The 10,667-nt window shown below is 44.1% G+C and overlaps 1 pseudogene; it reads left to right on the forward strand.

The window, feature by feature from the left end:
* Window positions 1-1,482: 1,482 nt before the first annotated feature.
* On the forward strand, window positions 1,483-2,416 carry LOC119849951 (annotated as a pseudogene).
* The last annotated feature ends 8,251 nt before the right edge of the window (window positions 2,417-10,667 follow it).

Below are 10,667 nucleotides of genomic sequence, written 5' to 3' on the forward strand. Positions count from 1 at the left end.
AACTTATTATCATAAAACAAATCATTAAACCCATAAGAAAATAAAAAAAACTTGTGAAAAAAGATGTAGTCTTAGATGTATCTCATGTATCTGTTACATATGTCAGTTTGTTTCCAGGACACTTCTGTGGTTGAAATCGTGTACATATGCACCTGTGGTCAGACTTTCCCCTTAAATTCTATTTTCAACTCCCAAAATATTTGGGGTTCTCCAACTAATTTGGTTGTTTAGTTGTGCAAAGATTATCTGTTCAAATTTCATAGGCCTTAAGCCTTATGATAACTTTCTGAGGCTAATGACTTACAGGATACAGGCCTATTTGGTTTCTTGCATCACTGCTGAATGTAAAGCAAAGTAGCATATCATGCAAAACAGTGAATATGATAAAGGCAAGCTAGCCCACTGCACTAAACAGAAAGGGGAGTGTAATAGTGGTTATATGACATTTATGCACATCACCTGTCACATGAGCATAGTTGAAATAAGTTGCACGCTCAACTGGATATTAGCGCAAACCTAGTGTTTTCACAATTCAGCCATCTCAGATGCCAGGCCCTTTCCCTACCCAGGTAAAGTAACTGTCGGTGTTAGCTGGTAACTTGCCAAATATGCAATGAAACTTGCATCCGAAATGCATCCGATGAAGTGAGCTGTAGCTCACGAAAGCTTATGCTCTAATAAATTTGTTAGTCTCTAAGGTGCCACAAGTACTCCTTTTCTTTTTGCGAATACAGACTAACACAGCTGCTACTCTGAAACTTACATGATTTGGAATCTCAATAGTGGAGAAAATAAATATATATCTACAATGAGGCAATGGAACATGTTTATAAATACCTAAAAAACAGCACAGATGAATACAGAAGCCATTTTCAGTACACTTGCCATGTGTTTATACATGTCATGATACAATGGGCCACACTCAGAAGTGGAGGGCCAGAAAGGGTGTCTGTGCGAAGGTCACAATTGTAAAATCATACAGTGCTCAAGCAGGCTGCGAGACTCCCAACAAGATATCAATGGGGCCAAGAGGTTAGCAGGATTCAAAGAGGGACGGGATGTTTATACGGGTTACCAGAAAATCCAATTACAGTAGTGAGGATTGTTTTAAAAAAAGACTTGGAAGGGATCTAAACCTTCCTGATTTACACCACAAAATATGTCTAACTAGTGGGTGTCAGGGGGAAACTTTCCCTTTAATCAGGTTATCTCATAGCTCCCTATTGCAGGGCTTCTTCCACCTTCCTCTGGAGCATCTGGAACTGGACACTAGATACTGAGCTAGATGGACTACAGGTCTGATCCAGTCTGACAATGCCTATCTTCCCAATACTATGTTTTTGCTGATCTTCCTTGAGCTCCTGGGAGTCTCTGGACTTACACTCAGAGCAGAAAGATGTCTCATTAAATATCATCTAGTCTCCTGTTCTTTCTCCTTTCAGGAAGGAAAGTGGAAAACTCCCTGGATCTCCCCAGTCCATGATGTCAGCTGTCAATGACACCAAATCCAACTCTTCAGTGTTCCTTCTCACTGGGATACCTGCGCAGGAAGACGTCCATCTTTGTATCTCTATCCCCTTCTGCTTAGTGTATGTTATTTCGATAGTAGGAAATTCAGTCATTCTGTTCATTATAAAAACAGGTCCAAGTCTCCATGAGTCCATGTACATTTTCCTTTTCATGTTGACCAGTGCAGACCTTGGCTTATTAGTAGCCACCATGCCAATGATACTGGGCATATTCTTGTTTAACTCTAGGAAGATCAGCCTCAATGGCCTGTTTTGCTCAGCTGTTCTTCATCCACTCGTTTTCATACATTGAATCGTCCACGCTCTTGTTGATGGCCTTTGACCGCTTTGTTGCAATCTGCAACCCCCTAAGATATGCTTCCATCTTAAACCTGCCAAGAATAGCCAAGATGGGACAGCTGTTTGTGCTAAGGGCAGTGGCCCTAATATTCCGACTCCCCTTTCTCCTGAAACAGTTCCAATACTGTCAAGCTAATGTCCTCTCACATCCCTTCTGTGTGCACCAAGAGATCATGAAGATGGATTGTTCAGATATCAGAGTCAACAGCATCTATGGCTTGTCTATTGCACTCTTAACAGTGGGGTTAGACTCATTGCTCATCTTCCTCTCTTATGTGAGGATCCTCGGAAGAGTGTTGAGCATCACATCATACATGGAGTCCCTCAGGGCCCTGAACACCTGTGTCTCCTACCTCTGTGCTATCCTGCTCTTCTATACACCAATATTCAGCTTGCCAGTGATACACAGATTCAGGAATGGCTCTTCTCACTCGCTTCAGATTGTCTTGGGATATGTCTACCTACTAGTCCCACCCCCGATGAACCCAATCGTGTACAATGTGAAAAGCAAACAGCTTCGTGCAATAATCAGGGTCTTCTTCAAGTGATGGGTCACTTCATCTCCTGGCTACAGCACTGGTGACATGGGAGACAAAAAGCATGGGTCACCTATTCCATCTGGGATGATATGAGCTACTTATCTCGACTCTATAGAGAGGTTCAGATGAGGTCTAAGCCCTGGCACAATGGGAGAGGGGTGTCCCCATCCACTGGTGAGGGAGGACAGTGCAAAGGGGGAAGGAGGCCAAGGGAGGCATTGAGATTTATAAAGTTATTGTGTTTCTGGAGAGCCAGGGTACTGGTGAGATGTTGGCCCATAAAGAGATGTATCCTTGGCTGCTCTGACCTCAGAATTCCTGTTGATACAGTCAATAAAGAGAAGGGATGTGAATGTTGTTTCCCATTACATCTGGCCTGCCATTGTCCCATCTTTGGTTAAACTTCCAGGGGCCATGAAAAAAGCTGCAGAGTTCTTCTGCAGTCACAGTCCTGCTTCTTCCTGAGCACGCTGGTTGCTGTGTGACCCATGAGGGCTACAGCAGCTGTGGACAGGGGCTATTCAAGGGGCACTGACACCCGCCCCCCTTCCCCTACGCCCTCAGCCAGGTGCTTGTGACTAAATCATGTCAGAAACATGATTAATGCCAGAGCCCTGGGAGAGGCCATTCAGGCAGCTCCCTTCCTCCTCATTGCTGGCTCTGCACACTCGCTGAGCCCACTCCCCACTGAGGCAGAGCAGCGCTGCGTGTGTGAGTGGAGGTCTGACACACTTGAATCCTGGAAAGAGACTCTGGCCCATATTCTCTCCCCCTACCCTCCCTTTGTTCTGTCCCAGTAATGGAAAGGCGTGACAATGACTTCAGCTCCCCACAGAGGCCTGGCTAGTTTCTATCCCAGCTCAGCATCACCCCTGCTGCTCGTCTTCCCTCTGAGGCACCACCCTCTGCTCCTCCACTTCCCCCATGGCCCTGACCCTGTCCAGGCTGGAAGCTGGAGCCTTGCTGTGCTAAGAAATGTCCAGAGAGCCCTGATGATTCACCTTCCCTGGGCAGGAGGGACAGGGGACCTGAGAACTGCCCCCAGCCTGTGTTCCCACCCACCAGGACACACCACAAATTAAAAGTGGGGAGACCAGGGCTCCCAACAATGGCCTGGGCTCCCTGGCCAATTCTTACCACAACCCAGCTCCGGCCAGGCTGGGGTCAGGGCTTGAGGTGAAGAGGAGGAACATGGGAAGGGCCTCAGGATAAGGGGAGGAATAGGTGGGTAGGGTGTAAGGGGAAAGTAAGAAGCAGGGGATGCAGCAACCCTGAACCAATGCAGACCCCAGCAAGGAGGTCACTGGGGGCTCCTGAGTTAAAGACGAGGATGGGGCTGGGGGTTAGGAGAGGCACTTATCTATGGCCCAAATTATTGTAGCATCTGAGTACCTCTTGATCTGTAACATATTTATCAGTACAACACCCCATGCTGTAGGGCAATGTTATTAACACCACTAGGCAGATTCCAAGGCCAGAAGGCACCATTGTGATCCCTTAGTCTGAACCTTTGTATAGCAGAGGCCAGCGACCTCTCCTGAAATAACTCCTAGAGGAGAGATATTGGAACAACATACTGTCTTGATTTAACAATTGTCAGTGATGGAGAATCAACCACAGTCCTTGGTAAATTATTTTTATGGTTAATTACTCTCATTCTTTAAAAAAAAACACTTTAGTTCCTTTCTGAATGTGTCTGATTCATCTGCCAGCCATTGGATCATGTTATAAATGTCTCTGCTAGACTGAAGAGCCCATTGTTAAATGTTTGTTCCTCATGCAGGTTCTTACAGACTTTGGTCAAGTCACCCCTTAACATTAACCCCCCTTTCCGTTAAGCTAAACAGATTGAGCTTCTTCAGTGTATCACTCTAAGGCAAGTTTTCTAATCCTTTAATCATTCTCTTAATTGTTCTCTGACCCCCTCCAATTTATCCATGTCTTCCTTGAATTGTAAACAATAGAACAGGACACAATATTCCAGCAGTGCTCCCACCTGTGCCAAATACCAAGGTAAAATATCCTCTCTGCTCCTACTCAAGATTCCCCTGGTTATACATCCTGGATTTCACTGGCTTTTTCAGCCATTGCACACCACTAAGAGCTCATTTTCAGATAATTATCCACTAAGACATGCAAGTCTTTTTCAGAGTCACTGCTTCCCAGGATTGGGTCCCCCATCAAGTAAGGGTGGCCAGCATCCCTTGTTCCCAGGTGTACACTTTTACATTGAGCCATATTAAAAAATATATTTTTGAGGCACGGAGAGACTAAGTGAACTGCCCAAGCTCACAGAAGAAGTCAGTGGAAGAGGCTGGAACTGAAGCCAGTTCTTCTGAGTCCAAGATAGCACTTTAAGCCCTGAACCATCCTTCCTCTCTGGGGCTAGTGGCTGGAGAGGAGGCAGCTGGCAGCTCAGGATGCTGAGATCACCAGAAACTCGGGGAATTAAACTCCTGTGAGATCACGAAATAGGAGCCCAAGAACAATTCCTTTTCCAGATGATAACGCTGAGTCATGCTTTCTCCTGAATCTATGGAGGGGCAAATCCATCATCCAGGGCACAGAGCAGGGTCACAGTTGGCAAGCAACTCCATATGAGCTCCCAGTGTGATGCAAAATGGGCAAATGTGACCGATAGGGACATAAGCCTGGAAGCGACCACGTGGGTAAATGAGACCCGTCCCCTTCTATGGCATGCGACCCTGGCATATTGTTTGGTGCATAAGCCTTTTTAAGGAGGGTCTGAATGAGTCCCCTCCGATGGCTAGCTGGCAGTGGTAGAGACTTCAGAAGCAAACTGTATTTACATGAACATGCCTAGTCTGCCTAGATATCCAGCTGATAGAGCGGTATTGCTCAAAGTGATCTACTTTGGCTGGTGTTGGGTTACAAATCACTGTCGTACTGAATTCAGGGTTAGTGAAATGTTGTTATCAATGTTATTTTCTTTATTGTATGAATAAAGGTGAGCAGAACTCTGCTTAAATGGTCCTAAATGAGGGGGTCTCTCTCAGCTGAAAGGACCTCGACCTGGAGAAACATTCCCCTTTAACAGACAAGCAGCTTGGGATCTCATTTCCCTTGTCACAGCACACAGGGATGTTCAGGGACAACTGCTTAGAGATGGGGGTAGCTCCCTTCATGGGCAAGTTATTACCCCTAACAAACAGAGAAACATTTCCTTCACTGTCACAAATGTCCACACTGGTAACAGGTAAGATATAGGGATACTCTTGTTCCACTAACCTTGCCTTCCTAAACTGCTGATTAGACAAAGCCATCAGCTCAGAAGGCTGCTTATGCTCTTCTAAACTTTTTTTGCCTTCTCCTCCCTTAACAGATAAATTGCTCTTTTCCACAAATAGTGTCTTATTACATGAGCTGCTTTAAGCACATCACTTTTACCTGGGTCAGGCTTACTTTTCCAGGCTTTACTAGCCAACAGTTCATCACTCACCAAGACTGTATCCTTTCCTTCCTCAGTTAGGGTTTTAACCTGATCACCAACTTTAATTTGCTCTAGAGAAACATTTGCTTGAGCCTTATCTAATGCCAGATTTACTTCTGAGATACAAGACAGACACTCATTAACTAAACTAAAATGTATTAAAAAACGAGAGAGAGAGAGAGAGAGAGAGAGAGAGAGAGAGAGAGTATGGTTAAAATATCACTATACATCCAGACATGAGTTCAGTTCATTGAGGTGCAGTTTCATCACAGAGATGGTGAGCTTCGTAGCTGCAAAGAGTTCCTTTATAATTCAGTTCATAGGTAATAGTCCAATGTCCAAATCTCATATTCAGGGCGTACCAGCATACCTGGGACCTCAGTCTTGCGACTCAAACTTCCCCTGATGAAGTCTAAGCCGAGCTGAGATGACAGAATCAGGACCCAAGGATCTTTTATACAATTTGATGTCTTTTGACAATTTGGAATTCCTCAGGCAACAAAAGGTCATTAGGATGAATTTGAAGGAGGTCCATCACCATTACTTAGCTATACAAATTAACATAAGGTCATTTGCTTGTTCTCCACCATCCACAGTACATTTCAAAAAGAGATGAATACTGAGATATCCCATGTTTACAATTCATTTACATGATAGGATGTTCTTTTGACCTCTGAATTATCAGAATACAGCATTGACAGGGGCTGTTGATTACATTTTCCAGGCTACTTATACATAGGTAAATATACAAAAACACAAACATTATCTCCCCACGTGTCTTCTGTGGGTTATTTATTTTGCAGGATGTTCAACCCTTTCTAGCCATGCATCACACACCTCTTTACTGCACCACAGCTCTAGACTTTGCTGAAACACAGACCAGCCATTCTGTTCTCTCAGGATTTTTTTTAAAAAATTGGAAAATTATTGTGACGTTACACCCTGTGGTGGGTTTTGTACCTTGTCAACTCCTTTGATTCCAGGGGTGGGGCAAGGTTAACCCCACCTCCCGGCTTTTACCCTGGTTCTACAACCTCTCTGGTAGTCACGTCTGTATGGCCCAATGGCCAGAGTCCCTCTAAATCTTCTTCGCCTGGTGGGATAGCGAAGCCTAGTGGCTGGAGTACCTATAGTGCACTCCTAAAGCAGTGTGGTCCAATGGCCAGAGTCTCCCGAAACTCTCTTCCCCTGGTGGGATAGCATGGCCTAGCAGCCGGAGTCTCTATAGTACGCACCTAAAGCAGTGTGGTCCGAGGTCCAGAGTCCCTCTAAGTCCTCTTCCCCTCGTAGGATAGTGCGGCCCAGCTGCTGGAGTTCATCTATCTCCTTTGAGGTAAGAGAGGGGTTGGTGAACTACATCATCACAAAAAGGGGCGGGATGGTTAGAGACCCCGAGTAGGGGAGCCCGGGCCCACCCACCTTCACCGGGCTCCAACCCAGGGCCCTGTCATTGACGGCGTGATCAGTCCCAGGTCAGCAGGAATCCTACCGCAACACGTTGCCCTCAGAGTGGTAAGAGATACCACTCCCTTCCCTTTCCTGGGTCACTTCCTACAAGTTCTCCAATCGTAGCAGTCCCTGTGGCATCAGGGCCTTCAGGTTTCTTAGCCCCCAGTACTCCCTGGGGTTCCCAGAGCTGCCAGTCTCTGATCCCACTTCTTGGCCCCTTGGTTCCCTCCTGTATGAGTCGCCACTGCTCCTGGGCTGGAGCCACCACTGGGCGACCTCCTTCCTCAGCTGCCCACCCTGACTGAGCAGCTCTGCAAGTTTTTATACTTGACTCCTTCTTGGAGCATGCCCAGCAGAGTCTCAGCGGCATGACTTCCTCTGCCAGCAAGGAAGAGTTGACCCTCTCAGTCCCACTGTGGGGCCAGTCCGCCCCTTTACACATCCCATAATGCTTTATGGAAATATCTTTATGAATGTATATTTGACATAACTGGAATATGTTTTATGCTACATATGCCATGTAACCTAACTCTGCAATGGTTATGGTCAACTGAATATATTCATCCTATTTGTATGCATGTATAATTTTTTGTATTCAAAGTTATGAATATTGGCTGTGTACTTGTTTGATTTTAAGTAGCCTTAGTAAGGCATTTGGTCAGCTTCTTAAGAAAGGAATTTTCAAGTTAAGTGCCCAATCAAGAAACACTTAACGGACAATGGTACCTTGGAAGACTCCAATCCACATAAGAAGTCTACCCGGGGACGTTCAAGGTGGCATGTGAACAATGGCTGTCACCTGTAAAGTTCTGAGTAATACATGGACATGTGATTTGCCCATGTGACTCCAAAACTCCAGCTTAAGAACATAAGAATGGCCATACTGGGTCAGACCAAAGGTCCATCCAGCCCAGTATCCTGTCTGCTGACAGTGGCCAATGCCAGGTGCCCCAGAGGGAGTGAACCTAACTGGTAATGATCAGGTGATCTCTCTCCTGGCTCATCTCCACCCTCTGACAAATAGTGGCTAGGAACACCATTCCTTACCCATCCTGGCTAATAGCCATTAGTGGACTTAACCTCCATGAATTTATTGAGTTATCTTTTAAACCCTGTTATAGTCCTAGCCTTCACAGGTTGACTGAGTGAAGAACTTCCTTTTCTTTGTTTTAAAGCTGCTACCCATTAATTTCATTTGATGGCTCCTAGTTCTTACATTATGGGAATAAGTAAATATCTTTTCCTTATTCACTTTTTCCACACCACTCATGATTTTATATACCTCTATCATATCCCCCCTTAGAGTCCTCTTTTCCAGGCTGAAAAGTCATAGTCTCTTTCATCTCTCCTCATATGGGACCCATTCCAAACCCCTAATCATCATGCCCTTTTATGAGGGGGCCACATCTGTACACAGTATTCAAGATGTGGGCGTACCATGGATTTATATAAGGGCAATAAGACATTCTCCATCTTATTCCGGTTTCAGAGTAGCAGCCGTGTTAGTCTGTATTCGCAAAAAGAAAAGGAGTACCCGTGGCACCTTAGAGACTAACAAATTTATTAGAGCATAAGCTTTCGTGAGCTACAGCTCACTTCATCCGTCTTATTCTCTATCCCTTTTTTAACGATTCTTAACATCCTGTTCACTTTTTTGGCTGCTGCTGCACACTGCATGGAAGTCTTCAAAGAACTATCCATGATGACTACAACATCTCTTTCCTGATTAGTTGTAGCTAAATTAGCCCCCATCATATTGTATATATCATTGGGGTTATTATTTCCAATGTGCATTACATTACATTTATCCACATTAAATTTCATTTGCCATGTTGTTGCCCAATCACTTCGTTTTGTGAGATCTTTTTGAAGTTCTTCACAGTCTGCTTTGGTCTTAACTATCTTGAGCAGTTTAGTATCATCTGCAAACTTTGCCACCTCACTGTTCACCCCTTTCTCCAGATCATTTATGAATAAGTTGAATAGGATTTGTCCTAGGACTGACCCCTAGGGATCATCACTAGTTACCCCTCTCCATTCTGAAAATTTACCATTTGTTCCTACCCTTTGTTCCCTGTCTTTAACCAGTTCTCAATCCATGAAAGGATCTTCCCTCTTATCCCATGACAATTTAGTTTATGTAAGAGCCTTTGGTGAGGGACCTTGCCAAAGGCTTTCTGGAAATCTAAGTACACTATGTCCACTGGATCCCCCTTGTCCATGTGTTTGTTGACCCCTTCAAAGAACTCTAATAGATTGGTAAGGTATGATTTCCCTTTTTACAGAAACCATGTTGAGTTTTGCCCAACAATTTATGTTCTTCTATGTAACTGACAATTTTATTCTTTACTATTGTTTCAACTAATTTTCCTGGACTGACTTTAAACTTACCGGTCTGTAATTGCCGGGATCACCTCTAAATCACCTTTTTAAATATTTGCTTTACATTAGCTATCTTCCAGTCATTGGGTACAGAAGCTGATTTAAAGGATAGGTTACAAATCATCATTAATAGTGCCTCAATTTCCCATTTGAGTTCTTTCAGAACTCTTGGGTGAATACCATCTGGTCCCGGTGACTTTTTACTGTTCAGATTATCAATTAATTCCAAAACCTACTCTAGTGATACTTCAATCTGTGACAATTTCTCAGATTTGTCATCTACAAAGGATGGCTCAGGTTTGAGAATCTCCCTAACATCCTCAGCCGTGAAGACTGAAGCAAAGGATTCATTTAATTTCTCTGCGATGACTTTATCGTCTTTAAGTGCTCCTTTTGTATCTCGATTGTCCTAGGCCCCACTGGTTGTTTAGTAGACTTCCTGCTTTTGATGGACTTAAAAATATTTTGTTATTACCTTTTGAGTTTTTGGTTATCTATCCTTCAAACTCTTTTTTGGCTTTTCTTATTACATTTTTACACTTAATTTGGCACTGATTATGCTCCTTTCTATTTACCTCACTAGGATTTGACTTCCACTTTTTAAAAGATGCCTTTTTATCTCTCACTGATTCTTTTACATGGTTGTTAAGCCATGGTGACTCTTTTTTAGTTATTTTACTGTGTTTTTTTTTTTAAATTTGGTGTATATTGGATTCTCCATAGGAGAGAGGAAGGGGTCTCCACCCACAAGAGAAAGTCAATTTAAGCTCCTGGGAGACCTCTCCATTTTGTCTTCAGCTGGCTCAAGAGGTAGCCTCTCCACCCCCAAAGGATACCTGAAAGAAACTGGAACAAAGGACAGTAACCACAGGGGTGTGAGTGATTGCTGGATCCAGACTAGAAGGAGACTAGCCTGTGAAAGAAACTTATTGGAACATCGCTGAGGGTGAGATTTCCTCTGTACTCACTTTCTTACTA

Source organism: Dermochelys coriacea, chromosome 1 (assembly GCF_009764565.3).
Source record: "Dermochelys coriacea isolate rDerCor1 chromosome 1, rDerCor1.pri.v4, whole genome shotgun sequence".
Classification (NCBI taxonomy): domain Eukaryota; kingdom Metazoa; phylum Chordata; order Testudines; family Dermochelyidae; genus Dermochelys; species Dermochelys coriacea.